This window comes from Taudactylus pleione, unplaced genomic scaffold, assembly GCF_031769625.1.
Source record: "Taudactylus pleione unplaced genomic scaffold, aTauple2 ptg000437l, whole genome shotgun sequence".
Taxonomy (NCBI): domain Eukaryota; kingdom Metazoa; phylum Chordata; class Amphibia; order Anura; family Myobatrachidae; genus Taudactylus; species Taudactylus pleione.
The window spans coordinates 3,812,723-3,825,750 of NW_028284839.1; the positions used below are offsets into that span (position 1 = coordinate 3,812,723).

At 43.8% G+C, this 13,028-nt stretch overlaps 1 protein-coding gene across 2 annotated transcripts in view; it reads right to left on the minus strand.

The window, feature by feature from the left end:
* The window catches only part of NPHP4 (nephrocystin 4), a 376,954-nt gene that overhangs the window by 131,798 nt on the left and 232,128 nt on the right, over positions 1-13,028 (minus strand). The gene's annotated exons all lie outside the window — the stretch shown is intronic.

Genomic DNA, 13,028 nt, shown 5'->3' on the forward strand with positions numbered 1-13,028 from the left:
TTATGTTGAAAAACCAATCTTCGAAAGCACATGGCATTAAAAATGAGGATGTTTTAAATAGCTAATTGCTTTCTAGGGAGCCATCTTATTAGAATTACCTAACTAATTAAACTAACTAAATATTGTGCCGTTATAGGCACGTCATGGGATACTAACCACATACAATTATAGTCAGCTAATCTGTTTTTATTTGTGCTGCATAATCCCTTTAAAATGTGTACAAATAGCAGAGCGTCAGGTACACCCAGCTGTTTGGCGCACAGATTCCCCTAGGCAGTGGTTCCCAAACTTTTTTGAATGGTGGCACCCTAGTGCATCAGAATTGTTTTCACGGCGCCCCTAAACCAAAAGTTTGTTAAAGAGAAATTCAGAAAAAAATTAGTCAAGTAGTAAAGTGAAGTAAATTGTGCTTACTGTACCTGTCATCCGTAGGTTCAGTAATGTGGTGGATAGGTTGTGCTTCTGTTTGTCCACATATTTCCCTTACATTGACCATAAATAATTAGATTTGGTGCTGGACCACCAACCTGAGGCACCCCTGCAAGTGTCCCGAGGCACCCCAGGGTGCCTAGGCACACAGTCTGGGAACCTCTGCCCTAGGCACAAGAACACAAGTGTGTGCGACCACACACACAAAGGCTGTTGTGCACTCTCAGGTTTGTTAGAGACCTCGTTAAATTCACTTTCTTTGCTTGTGTTGAGAGCTCAGAGAGGTTAGTACAATGCAACTTGGTAGATGCCACTTTATTGGTGTAAGTCACAGCTAATGATGAGAGGAAAAGTGTTACCAAACTGGCCAGTCCCTGGCTCACCAATGGTAGAGGATTGGACCTGTATACAGCCTATGCTGGATGAGAAGTGTTTGATGAGAGAAGCTGTGGGTATATTATCTGGTCTAGAACAAAAGGAGAAAAATAAGAGTCCAAACTGCGCAGGTAGAGCTACCGGCACTAAAACACACTCTAGAGTTTTGCGCTAATAAACTCTGAAGATTATGTAGCAATGAGAAATAGGTGAGTGCATTAATATAGGTGCTCGCGTCACATCTAGGGTGTTCCTTTCTATTTCTTGATAGATGATTCCCTTGATGGTTTCTTTGGAAACATATATTTCTTATTTCCCTCAAAAGAAATTTTATTCCAAACAGTCCAAAATAAAGGAAAGTTCTGTAGTTTGTCGTTTCTATTATTCCTCCTTTTTCTTATGGGGTGTGAATTCCACCATGTAAAGAATGGAGAAGGAATATAATAGTGTAAAACCATTTAATTCCAACATAAAACAACTGACATGTATATAAAAATTCAAAAGTTAAAATCCAATAAAGTGCATTATTTTCATGCCTATAAAGTGCCAAAGGAGGCAGAGTGACTACCTACCTAGGACCAGAACTCATGCTAAAAACTTCAGGCGGTGTATGCCCGGGCAGAATAATCTTTTAAACACGCTGTTGTGAGGCTTTTGTCTCGGATCCATCTGGTAGGAGTCCAACTTTTGCACTTTATAGGCATGAAAATAATGCACTTTATTGGATTTTAACTTTTGAATTTTTTTATATATGTCTGTTGTTTTATGTTAGAATTAAAAGGTTTTACACTATTATATTCCTTCTCCATTCTTTACATCATGGAATTCACACCCCATAAGAAAAAGGAGGAATAATAGAAACGACAAACTCCAGAACTTTCCTTTATTTTGGACTGTTTGGAATAAAACTTTCTTTTGGGGGAACTAAGAAATATATGTTTCCAAAGAAACCATCAAGGGAATCATCTATCAAGAAATAGAAAGGAACACCCTAGATGTGACGTGAGCACCTATATTAATACACTCACATATTTCTCATCGCTATATTATCTGGTCTGCTGTTAGCGCGTAATAAAGACTGCTGTGGTTACAGGTTTGATCAATATTAGATTCTAAGGGCCTTTATTTCTAGTCCTGAGATAATGTACAGCATCCTGACCCAACCTCCTGTATATAAGAACTACTGCGGCCATCTAAATATGCAAGAAGAGCATTTAACGCCTTCATTAAACAGCTTTTAGTGCACCACACCCATCACGGCAAGACCCTCGTGACAATAACCTGAAAGTGCAAGCTCACAGGCCTAACCCCCACCAAGATAACCTTGTCAACACTTAGTCACACCTTATGTGTAAAGAGAGAAGAACATTGTCCTGATCCATCGATCCCTTTAAAACATAAAGAAATATATTGCATTATAGCATCTTATTCTTTGAAGAATTCTACACCACGATGTATAGTGGCTTCTTTTAATGTAAGCTATTTTTATTAAGGTTATACAAAGGTACGGTAAATACACTAAGCAAAACACAAACAAGGGAAAGGGAAGACAACAATCTAATAATAATTTAATTGAACAATATTACGAGCAATGAAAGATAGGTCAACATGACAAAGTAAACAAAAATTTGCCAAAGCATGGCGGCACTGTCAGCAATCAGGACGAATGACAGGAGGTAGGGTAGTGTAGGAGGACAAGTAAGGGTAAGGAGAACAATGGGATGAGAGGGGAGATTATTCAAGAGATCCATGAAGAAATGTTGCAGCAAGGCAATGTTTCGGCAGATCCTAGGGGAGGACGGAACCACCCTATCGCGCTGACTGGGAGAAGCAGTCTTTATATCTACTCGACTCTTTAAAGTCCAACTAACTGAACCAGGTTGCCCAAAATTCAGAGCCTTTGTCCTGTGAGAAGAGGATTATCTCCTCCATGGACATGTAAAAATAAATTCTAGTAAACCAATCACTGATGGTAGGAGTATTAGTAAGCTAGTTTCCAAAAAAGCGGAATCACCGCTATGGCTGTGTCACCATAAGAGATACGTGAGAGACCTTTTGTAAATGTTAATAGGAGTCTTGGATTATGGACCTGATTCAGACCTGCCCGCTAGCAAGCGATCGCTCGTTGCTGGCGATGTTAGCAAATGTGCAAATGCGTATAGTTCTCAGTGCGCATGCGCAAACTAGTACAAGTGATCGGGTAGTGCTCGCTCGCCCAGCAAAGACAGCCCAGTGGAATGAGTGACAGGAGAGGCCGTTTGTGGGTGGTAACAGGGGCAGGGCAGTAGTAACGGGGGAGTGGAGTTGCGGACGCAGGCGTGCCTGAGTGTTTCTGCGCCGTTTCAGAGGCGTGCATAATTAACAGGCAGCGTCATAGTACACGTCACCTGGTTGATTAGGCACTGAAGTGCTCACAGTAGGGTACACAACCGCAAGCGCTGCGGTCAGATCCGATGGAACCCGATGTACCGATGGTTGTATATACTTCCTGGAGATGACGTTCGCTAGTGGGCGGCTTAAGACAGGCTGGTGGGCGTCTACAAACACAAAGTGATCGCTCGCCAAGACATAGTGGGCGTGCTTATGCCTTGGCGTGCGAGCAAATACCTTGACGTCACTTAGCTGAATTTCCATACGCTGGGAGCGAGCGGCGGCATCTAGCGAGCGGATCTGAATCAGGCCCTATGTCAGAAGCCAAAAACCTGCGTCCTCCAATATATCACTATTCAGTATTTGTTTAGAAATATAAAAAAGCATTCTTACAGAATCGCTGAATAAAAGGACAGTCCCATCCTACATGCAGGAGACTACCGGTCTCAGAGTTCCCAATAAACACCTGAGGTGGAGGGGAACACTTTATGGAGGAGTGCAGTGTGTGTGGGTTGGGTATGGGATGACAGCGTTCAGGATCCCAGCGGTCACAATCCCGACGCCGACATCCCGACCCGACACCTGTCTGTAAGTATCCTACTCCCAACCCTCACTCCCTGCTTGCTACCTAAACCTAACCTTCCCCCACCCCGCAGCTTAAACCTAACTTCCCCTCCCCTGCAGCCTTGCCCCAACCCTCTCCCTAGTGCCTAACCCTCACCCCAGTACTTACCGCTGGTCGGGATGCTGGCACTGGGATTCTGACTGGTATCGGCCAGCATTCTGAGAGCAGACATCCCGACAGCTGTGATATTTACTACATCCTGTGTGTGTCTATACTACCCCATCAACATTCTCTATTGGGATTCCTGGAGCAATATAGAGGAGGAACAAGAGATGCGTAATAATAACGCTGCCTTAGCTCAGTGCACACAATGTGGGAGCAATTCCGGCTGACTTGTGTTCAACTCTTGCACTGGCCTGTTTGAAACTCCTAATGCTGCGTACACACGTGACCATCTGTTCAGTGATCGAATCGCTGAACGATCTCCCTTGAATTTCCTGGTATGTTGGATGAACGATATAGTTCATCCGCACACAAAAGATATCACCAATGATGAACGACCAACGATCGCAAACCCCTATGGAAAATGAACAATATTGTACAGGTTGGCCTGCATGCATGGCAGACCAACGACATTGTTATCGTCCATGCGGGAACGCGCATCGTTGGTAGGTTAAGTACATAAAAATGAACAAAATGAACGATGTACGATATCGTTATCGTTCAAGAAAATCTTACCGTGTGTACGCAGCTTAAGACACTTGGTAAATTATAACCGTGTAATGCAAACATATTTTGCTATGATAAGGAGACATTTACTTCTGTTGCATAATGGTAAGTTATAGATTTCAAAAGCGCAGGAAGCAGTGGAAAATATGTTGGTAAATATACTTATTGTGTATTTCATCAAAATAATTTCTCATCCTTTCAAATATGTTCTGAGTGACTAATTGCTACATTTACTTAACTTAAATAGATATTACAACTTCCAACCATTTTCATCATAAAAGATCATTGAAATACATAAATCTAAATGTGCTGAGATACATTAATAAAGCACAATTAGTCCTTGGTTTACAGTTCCCTTTATAAAAGAACTTTTATGTTTTTAAAAGTGTACACGCGGCCTTCATATAGTGGAGGCCCCCATTTGGGGTGTGACGCAGAGGGGAATTTACGCCGGTGTGTGCGGTGTAAACCTGCGGAATGTTGTACTGTATACGCTCACAAAACAAGACGCCGACACGTGCGCGTGTGAATGTCTGCCGGCATCTGACACTTGCACCTGCTCAAGACTGGAGATTATAACTGAATGGATAGGCTGAATTCTCATGATCTCTTTGTTCCTCATGGCACAGGGCCTGATTCAGCAAGGAACGCAAGTGTGTGCACGCACGCGGCCGCTGCGTGTATATGCTAATCAATGCATACGCACGGCAACCGCAGCATAAGATGCAGATGCCCAGCACTACACAATGCCGCCCACTTCCCTTTTCTCAAAGCCTGAGTAGTCCGCAAGACAGCGGAAACATCGGTAACATCGAGAACCATCGGAACCATACGCACAATAGAGGTTGACCAGATGTCGTGCAGGAATTTGGCCACTTCCTACGTGCATCGAGTTGTCTGGCTGTGTATGCCGCCGCAATGCCTTAATTATGCACGCCCCTATAACAGCATGCCAACGCAGAGGCATGCCTGTGTTCGCCCGACACCCTCCCCCCCCCTGATGGGTGGACTATTATGCTGTCGTCAGTAAAAATGTTGTTAGCGGAAAAACCACGGGAGAATGCCGACACAGTGGTAATGTTATTTGAAGCATTTTATGTGCATTAGCATTATAGCTTTGAACATGATGCGAGGGCTGGAACAGGGCTCTATGCTGCCCTCACTGCCTAAATCCGTGAGGTCATAACGTCACACCGAGGGGACAGGGCCGCCGGATCTAGGAAGTTCCATACACTCTGCAAGCCACATGCAGGTGCCTTGGGGAAGCAACAGCGTCGCCCCTCTGAACCCTGCACCGCTGGCACACCCCTCGTTACAGCCCTGTATGATGCTTTACCGTCATGTTTAAAGTTCTAATATTGACACGGCGAAGATGCTCTATATGACATTACTACCATGTAGGCATCACACTGCCGACATTTTAACTGTTGATGGCACAAGTGTCGACTATTAACTACCTCCCAAACCATTTATTGCAGGTGTCCGGGCAAATGCAGAGAAGAATGTTCAACCCAAAGCTATAAGTTATTAATTATCTAATGGGCACTGCACGTAGACTGCAGATTCTATGCATGGTCACATTAACAGTATGCTGCCGATTGTATTGCTGGTCTCTGCTGCCGAGGCGCCTACAGTGTATCTAGCTGCCTTCGGTACCTACTATTATGCATCTGACCGATGTACAGTACATACAGAGCGCCTACAGTGGCTATCCACTAAAGTGCACGGGTTTAAGGAGTAAGAACCAGAAAAAGCTTGAACGGGTCAAAAGGAGAAGTTGAACGGTGTCAGGATGTTGCTGGCAGTGTATGCAGTAGGCGCATTGGTGTGCCCAATATTTGCAGAGCAGTATAAAAATAATATTTAATTTCGTGGAGTGCAATTTTTTTAAATGATTTTTTTTAGGGTCATTCCTTGCTGTATGACCACTTCCATTGCACAAAAGTGCTTGACTATTAAAAAAAAATATATGGAGAAGAATCGTCGTAACTCAATAACTTCACTGGGCAAAACTCAGAGACTTTTAACGGTTTGATAACTAATTATATATAAATGTTAATTACTCCAGAAATACCTCACACTTTTAAAAAGCAAATAGTCTTTCAGCTCTATAGCAGCCAAGTGAATGCAACTGGAAAGAAACTTTTTAAACAGTGTAAAGGGCACATAACATTGGACTACAGGGTTAACAGTAATGTAAGGAAGTACGAATTCTACAACCATTGCTTTCCTGCGCAAATTTGTCTAACATAAGCCCGTGGTCAGTGTATTGACCTCTGAACCCAGTTTTTTTTCATTATCCTTTCTTTGTGTGTACTTCCAATCAACCTTAATTTTGGGGTTATTTCTTTCCCTTTGTGATACCGGTAACTAGAGGTTTCAATTTGCTATCCTGCACAGTAAATTTAATGAGGTTAACTTCTGTCACATCCTATATATAAACCTGAACCTCAGAAAAGTAGTTTCTTCTGTGCCGGCAATGTGTTCTAATGCAATTCCATTAAGCCAAGTGAATGACATGCCACTTCTATTCAGCAATGTGGGTTATGTATAATTAAACCAAATACTCCTGAGTGTTCTCTCATATGAGCTTTGAAAATGGTTTGCACCCAACAGTCTCAAATAGGGTTAAACTGGGGTCCACTTTACTATGGGGGTCTAACAAAGCCTTTATTATTTTAATTTATCTGTGTGGTCACATTTATGTGTAGTCTTGTTATTACTTACTTTCAATCATAATATGAGCACTTGAATTGGGAGGATTGCCTAATAAACCTGCCACAGATAGACACATACATTGGAAGCAGTGCTGGTTCTAAACCTTGTGAAGCCCAGACCAAAAACTCTCTTTTGGGGCCTCCCCACCTCACACCAAAAAAACCATATCTACATTAGCCCCACAGGAGGCACTACATCGCACAAAGCCGGAGGCACTACATCGCACAAAGCTGGAGGCACTACATCACACAAAGCTGGAGGCACTACATCACACAAAGCCGGAGGCACTACATCACACAAAGCCGGAGGCACTACATCACACAAAGCCGGAGGCACTACATCACACATGGCCGGAGGCACTACATCACACAAAGCCGGAGGCACTACATCACACAAAGCCGGAGGCACTACATCACACAAGGCCGGAGGCACTACATCACACAAGGCCGGAGGCACTACATCACACAAAGCCGGAGGCACTACATCACACAAAGCCGGAGGCACTACATCACACAAAGCCGCAGGCACTACATCACACAAAGCCACTACATCACACAAAGCCGGAGGCACTACATCACACAAAGCCCATAATCTATTTACTAATTGGACGAAAACTTTTCAAATAACTATAAGATCTTCCTTAGCCTGTCAATTCCTGAAGGGAATGGGAAGAACAATAAGGGAAGGGAAAAGTGTTATGGGTGGAATGTGAGTGGGTCAGCCCCTTGCCCTGTCTGTTATCCTAGGAATCTTGCTTAGGCCAGTGGTGTGGAACCTTTTTTCTGCCGAGCGCCATTTTGATATATATAACATTACTTGCAGGCCACGCCCCTTATATGTGATGTCACATGGGGTGGGGCCACAATCGCCGGTGATTACAGCAATGCCCGGAGAATCCTGAGGATGCTCCAGGGAGCTGCAAGGGCAGCGGTGTGACCATCTGAAGTGTCCTAAGGACTCTCCAGGTGGCACTGCTGCATAGATTCTGGCTGCATGGTGCCATTCTAGGCACCCTACTCGCCAGATGAGGCTAGCAGAAAAAAGCTCAGAGGGCCAGACCAAATGACTCCGGGGGGCCTTATACGGCCCCCGGGCCTGAGGTTCCCCATCCCTGCTCTAGGCTGATAGAAATAAAGCTGAGGAAGTCAGGGTAGGGTTGGCATCCTCTCAGGGTTAAGTGGCAAAGCTGTAATTACCTGCTAGTCACAGACTATCATATCTAAATGTATGGCCACCAGGTGAGGCAGCTCAGTTAGGTTATAATGGAGCAGGTTTGGAGCCTGAATGGCGCTCGCTCCTGCTGTCTAGCCCACCCCTGTTGCTCAGCCTAATATTCCATTTCCTTGAATATAGAAGGAGGCTTTTTTGTAGCTGGTTTTTTTTTTATTATTAGAATTCGTTATTTTAAATTGTCAGCCAAAATGCAAATGCATACAGAAAAAAGGGGCCCAGTACAGACTAAATATAAAGAACTGCAATAAACAGAGGACAAAAAAAATCAAGTGCTTGATAAGTGGGAGAGGGGCAAACAGGGGGTAGGGGTAGGGGGAGAACACGACACATGATCATAAGAGTCAATACACAATAGCATCTAAATATAAAAAAATACATCAACTTAGGGGGCAAAACAAAAAAGTTGGATAGGAAGCCATCAGTCGCCGCCTTTAGCACGGTTTTTATTGCTTATTGCAGTAAGTTTACATCATGCATAAAAAGCCATCATCATCATCATCATCATCATCATCATCATCATCATCAGTGTACCAACTTTATACCAGCTACAAATGACACACCTGCAAACAGAAGTATTTACACTTACATTCACCTCTGGACGGCTGTCAGTTCCATTGATACGACCTCACTGACCTTACGTGAGAACGCCAAGGTACATCCCAGTTACACTCTTCAGTTCTAAGTGCAGATGCAGCCGGAATACGTACAACTCCGCGTCATCCATACTTGCATACACCCAGTGCGAAAAAACACACAACTGTATTGCGCCAACAGCTCTACATTCAACTCAACTAGTCCCCCAAAGTAAGTGGAACTCAGAGGTGTCAGCTGGTGCATCTGTTGCCGGAGTTGTGGCTGCATTAATATGCAATACTAGTATCAGCCTTCTCCTGGTGTAGTAGCCATGTCTGAGCCTGAAAGCCCTGAGATGCTCTCTTTCAGCGTCACTGCACACTGTAACATTTCGTTAGACGCCACCATCGGTGCACCATCAACACTTCCACCAGTCATATGGCAGGAGAATTTATTATGGCCTCTGTGGCTGCGGCTCTGCATCTGAGAACGCAGCCGCTGTCACTGACACGCATACGGCACTGACTTTTTTTTCTTGCATTCACTTCAACCCATCTCCCAGAGACCACACAGGAACGCCCATCTCCCAGAGACCACCCAGGAAGGCCCATCTCCCAGAGATCACCCAGGAAGGCCCATCTCCCAGAGACCACCTAGGAAGGCCCATCTCCCAGAGACCACACAGGAACGCCCATCTCCCAGAGACCACCCAGGAAGGCCCATCTCCCAGAGATCACCCAGGAAGGCCCATCTCCCAGAGACCACCCAGGAAGGCCCATCTCCCAGAGACCACCCAGGAAGGCCCATCTCCCAGAGACCACCCAGGAACGCCCATCTCCCAGGGACCACCCATGAACGCTCATCAATTTTCTGCCACATTTCCCGATACCGTCTTTCCTGATCGCAATGTTATCGTTGTGCGTAAACTCTGTGTAACGCATTCGCTGTAGGGGTTTTCAGGACTTTTCGTGTACCTCTGAACCAGGTCCTTGGTGAGGTTCTAAAATGAGCACTCTACATGAGGCGTGAAAATAATCCACAAGGCTTTGCTTCTACTACTGAATTGCTATGTTATTATAATCAGTTACAGAGAATGGACAGGTTGTATTCTCATGCATATTGGTTCAGTCCGCAAAGTGGATACTTCAACTGTGTGTAGGTAATGAGAACTATTTAAGTATTTATGTATTTGCAGTATAAAAAAAATGTAATCTTTTATTAATTAGACAAGTCATTTTGCCAATATTGCTGTAAAACTCAGATGTCTTCATTGCTAACATGTCACTGGCCCAGTTTGATCTGTGGAGACTCGGTTGCTATGGAGAATGTGGCATAGCAAAGAGATTGACTAGAAAAAATTCAGAACCTGTAATAATTTAGTTCCGCAATATACCGGATTTAAAATTTGTCCCACATAAGTGCAGGTTCCAAATACACATTATATGCTTCTATGTCAGCTAATGCCATAAATGTTAACTAGAAAATGATGGTCCTTTATTAAAAGCTGATTTAGGGCAATTGGGCCAATAGTGGAGCCTGCATGGCTCAATAGAGGTTGTATTACAATAAGGCATGCTGTTATATGCAAACGGGTAATGACAGCTATCTGTCAGCATGTGTTGTTGTCATCTAACCGCATTAACAGGCCCCGTGATGCCTGTAGCGACCCAGCCGTATAAATATGTGACAATGTACTTTTTCTCTTCTGGGAAATCTATCTATTCTGATAGAAGCACTGGTAAAGTGGTCAATGGCAGGTACATTTGCCCTAGGTTTTTGGCCTATGTGTTCTAAAAACCCCCAGGAGAAGTCTGTTTTGTAAGCAGACCAGAGTATCAGCTTTTGGAAAAGCCGGTTTGAGTCCTGGGGGTGTGGATGTGAGGAGAGGGAGGGTTCCATCCACAGGCCACTCCAGGTTTTGGGCCTTTCAGCCTGGTAGCAGGCTCATTAGGGCTTACAGCTGGAACTGGCTGATATAAGCTGTGTTCAGTTGTAGCTGAGTGTCTCACACCAGGGGAAGTAGGCATGCAGGCTAGCATGTCCAGAGACACTCTTATGATAACCCTGTAAGTACTGTGCACGTGCTGTTGTTGATGGTGTGGGCAGTAGGCCCTACCGTCCTGGTAGTGGGGATACCTACTGTTTAGTTATTGCCCAAACGGGCTAGGATTTTGGTTTATGATTTGTTATATTCATTTGGCACAATAAAGACTGGCGCCGACCAGTTTGTACGAGAACCCCAGACTTGTGTCCTGTTTCTACGGCTGCTGTGTGTGCAAAGAGGGAGCCCATCTACCCCAGGAGAGGGACCCCTATCCCAACTGTGCCACACTATCTCATATATATATATATATATATATATATATCTCAATCTATCTATCTCATATGTATATATCTCATATCTATCACTATCTATCCATCTATCACTATCTATCTCATATATATATATATATATATATATATATATATATCTCTATCTATCACTATCTATCTCATATATATCTATAATCTATCTATCTATCTATCTATCTCATATCTATCTATCTATATATCTATCAATCTCTATCACATCTATCAATCTCTCTCATATCTATATACACCTTTACCTATTGTCAGTTGTTTTCTTTCTCTCTCCAAGAGTTACTATATCTGAATGCTTGTGAAGGCAACATAAAATCATATGGTGTGTATAATAAATCCCTGCATAAGACACCTAGGGTGAGTGTGTATAGAAGTACATTTTACAGTGAATTGCGAAGATCAATGAGCTGGAAGCTATGGACTGAGCACATTTGCCTGTGAATTTATAATGTACCATTAGTTATTACAGTTTGTAAATAAATAATTCAGCAGCCTTGGAATGGTGTAAAGTCTCACAGATAAACCTCTCAGACTGCTTAATGCTAATCCCCTGCTCAGCCTCAGGTCAGGAGACAGAAGAACGCCAGTAAGGTACATTGCATGCACTGCGTTTTAAAGGGACCATTCCCTTCCCCAAGTGATAAGAAGATGGGACACATTTAGGTATATAGCTCCAGCATTCTCTGTAGTGCTTTACAGCTGGAGGCAAACAGACAATGCGGTAAAGGGCATTCCACTGTCATTAACTCGATTGCTGCCTACCGGTGGTAATATAGGTATATACGAACGTTTCTAATCCATCGACCTGTGTGCTGGAGATTTCAGCAGATTGTATCAGACTATCATGTCCACATTTCCTCCCAATTGCACTAATGACAAAACCAGCCTATAAAATAGGTTTATTTTACTTTGCTGAAACAATGTTGCAGCTCTATGTGCCATATCTAACCCTTAGGGCTACAGATAAGCAGATGCATTTAAGTATTTTAGGTGATTGTGCACCTTAAATAAATATATGTACTACCCATGTTTTCTTCAATGTGTTTATAGACTAACTCCTATTGAAAGGAGTATATTACCTTATTATATGCTTGTACATAAATATTCAGAACATTTATTCGTACAGTATACGCGGATATGTATGATTGAAAGGTCAGTCTCCAAAGTAATATCTATTGTAAATGACAGGGGCACTTGACAGGGGATGGGTACGGGATGCCAGTCTTCGGGATCCCTGCGGTCAGAATCCAGACACCAGCATCCCGACTAGGTTAGCATCCCGATGGCTGAAGGTAAGTATATCTAACCTAACCCCTAACCCTCCCTCCCCGGTGCCTAAACTGAACCCTCCACCCCTTAGTGTTGCTTTCCCTAACCCTTCCCCTAGTGCCTAACCCTTCCCCTAGTGCCTAAAGCTCCCCCAAACCCTGCTACTTACCTTCGGGTTTCCGGCGGTTAGGATGCTGGCGCCGGTATTCTGATAAGTTTCGGGATTCCGGCGGCAGCATGGTGACCGCCGGAATCCCTGCTGTCGAGGATATTAAACGTATCCCTTTGGCAGCAAAAGGATGTACGTAAACCAAGGAGGGTGTGATATACTGTACCCTGCTCACATCATACCCAGGGATGCCCTCAACACATGTGTTGTAGCTAGTGATGGCTAGTGAGCAATAGA